The following is a 2,491-nucleotide window of genomic DNA, read 5'->3' as shown; positions in this document are numbered from 1 at the left end:
TGGAGGAGGTCTTTCCTCTCTCCGTCTTGGCAGTAAAAGGGGATAAATGTACATTTCTCTTTTGTAACCTCCATCTTCTCATTTCTGATGCTGRCTCTTGAATATCCTCAGGTTAGAAATGCAGATTACAAACGTAAGCGTGAGCTTTTAAAGATAAGTTTTCCCTGTAATGCTATGATCCTTCTGTCACCTCCTCATCAAGAGGAAAATGGATAAAAACTAACTACTTGATTGTACCTGCTGGTTATTGGACACAACGGCACAAAACATAACTCACGTTTTATACCAGTAGATCACAACTGCTTTAACTTTTGTGACTTTTTCACGGACTAGTACTAGCAGCTAACGCTTAAAAATATAGGCAGTAAGCAGGGAGTGGAAGGGAGGAGGGTGGCAAGAATTTTACCGGAAATACGTCATTAATGACCGTGGCATATAGGCTATTATCCTGAGTTTATCAAAATCAGAACCGCAGTAATGCTGCATTCCAGTAGTCCTGGGAAGTGGTAATTTCCCTGTTCCCATTGGTAAATTTAAACTGGAACGCCCCATCCAGTGGTAATATTCCACTCGTATAGTGGAAGAAATGAAACTGCCCCAGTTTCGATTTCAAGATGGCAGCTACTCGCAGCTTTAGAAAGTTAACTATGTAACTTTTACTGTTAATTATCTTGCTTAATTTTTTATGCATGTTTAATCACTCGCACAAGTAGTGTGTTTTCTGTGCAATACTGTACTTATTAAAATCAATGTTTATTTGCATGACGTACACAGTAGAGCTCTCTTTTTGGCTTTGTTTATATTGTAGCAGTGTTGTAGCTAGGTTAGCTGCAGCAATACAACAGCCTGTTGGCTAACTGGAATGCAGTTTCATATGATTTGTTGGGAAATGACGTCACTACCAGTTACCAGTTCCGGGAATACAATGTAAATGGAACGCAGCATTAGATTGTCACCCAGTGAAGAAGTTCTAAAGGGTTCCTCCCATGCAAAGACTTGTGGGAACACTACAGTCTCTACTAAGAGAAAACCGTCTCCGAGAAGAGTCAGAAGTAGAGTATAAAGCTATGTGAACGCAGTGCAGACTGAAGGGTTGCTGTTTCCTCACAATGAAGGTTCGTTGTGTTAAGTAGAGATGGTTTTCCCTCCAATGTTCAGGAAAATCATGACTAATTTTTAATGAATTATGTGGCTACAAACATAGTGAGACCAGACGGCTCTTTCTCCTTACTTTAGACGAAAGTGACATTTGACTGTGAAACATTATTTGCAATTAGCACTACTCATTTCTAAATTTAGAAAGCGCAAATCTGCACATCTTTATATGAAATTAATAAAACCCCTAAAGCACAAAGGAGAAATTTAGGTCCGGAATTAGTGTATTTGCACTTTAGGGGACTAGTGCCCACCACTGATATTTTGAGTCAAAACATTAGATATGCTGTATATGATTCAGTCAGTCATATATGCTGAGTGAGGGTGTTGTAAGATAAGGTGTGTTGTGTTTTCTGAAAATGTGACAGAAAGAGGAGCAAAAAAAATATTTATTTTATTATCTAGTAACCTTGCACTGAACATGCAGCAGCAGCAATAACACAGTTATGTCCGAATCTGGTGAATAAACGAATGTTCCTGTGGACCTAGGATGCTCTTTGTGTTTCGCTCCTATACGCTACAAAGCATAAAAAACACTCTCATGTCTGTAATTTATTGTAATTGTTGTTAGTTTAGAAGAAACCTTTGCAGTGTGTCGACACATGTGCACTTTCAGAGCTGCGGGGTGTTTCTCACCTCCGCGGTGGGTGTTACTGAAGATCTGCACTCTGAGACCAGGATTCAGAGACGTCCAGTTTCAGAGAGAACGACGGCTGGTGTTGTGTACATGGTCGGCTGGACCACAGCAAAAAACCTGAGGTTTCACTCAAAATCGGCATTGTGTAAACGGGGCCTTAAAGTGTATCTAACCCCCCTGTGAAAAGATAACTCCGCCCCAAGGCGAAATTTGAAAAATACATCAAAGTGGGTAGGGGAGTGTGGGTAGGGGAGGGGGGGTTAGAGAGCGGAGATGTGTCCAGGACGAGAGAACGTGACAGCTAGCATTAGCATAATTGATGCTACATGGAGAGTGACCACAGTATCGCAGATAGTTACATCTCTGAACGTCTGAGGTGGAGGGATTTTCACCCCACACCAGCCTCGGACAGAGGAGGAGGAGCGCTCCGACAGCCTGACATAAAAAAATAAAAGCATACAGCTGCAACTCACAAGATCGCTAGTTTAAATCAGGAATAAAAGTGTTGGGTCTTGTTTGACTGAAGTTCAGTCCGGTTCGCATACATTTCAACCTCTTTGGAAGTTTACCTGTATAAAGAGCCCTAAAAATCCATAAATTTTGCAAAAAAAACAAGGTAAAACAAAGTTACTTATTTCTAGCGGCAGAACAGGTTGGAAGATGGCTGTTTGATGTTATTTATTGTTTTTTAAATCATCC

General features: G+C 40.7%; 1 protein-coding gene across 2 annotated transcripts in view; it reads left to right on the top strand.

Annotated features, from left to right (window-relative positions):
• Window positions 1-2,491, top strand: part of epas1b (endothelial PAS domain protein 1b) — a 100,328-nt gene that overhangs the window by 68,594 nt on the left and 29,243 nt on the right. The gene's annotated exons all lie outside the window — the stretch shown is intronic.

Source organism: Austrofundulus limnaeus, unplaced genomic scaffold (genome assembly GCF_001266775.1).
Source record: "Austrofundulus limnaeus strain Quisiro unplaced genomic scaffold, Austrofundulus_limnaeus-1.0 Scaffold684, whole genome shotgun sequence".
NCBI classification, from domain to species: Eukaryota; Metazoa; Chordata; class Actinopteri; order Cyprinodontiformes; family Rivulidae; genus Austrofundulus; species Austrofundulus limnaeus.
Note: the sequence above shows the minus strand (reverse complement) of the source record. Positions and strands in the feature narration are given on the sequence as shown.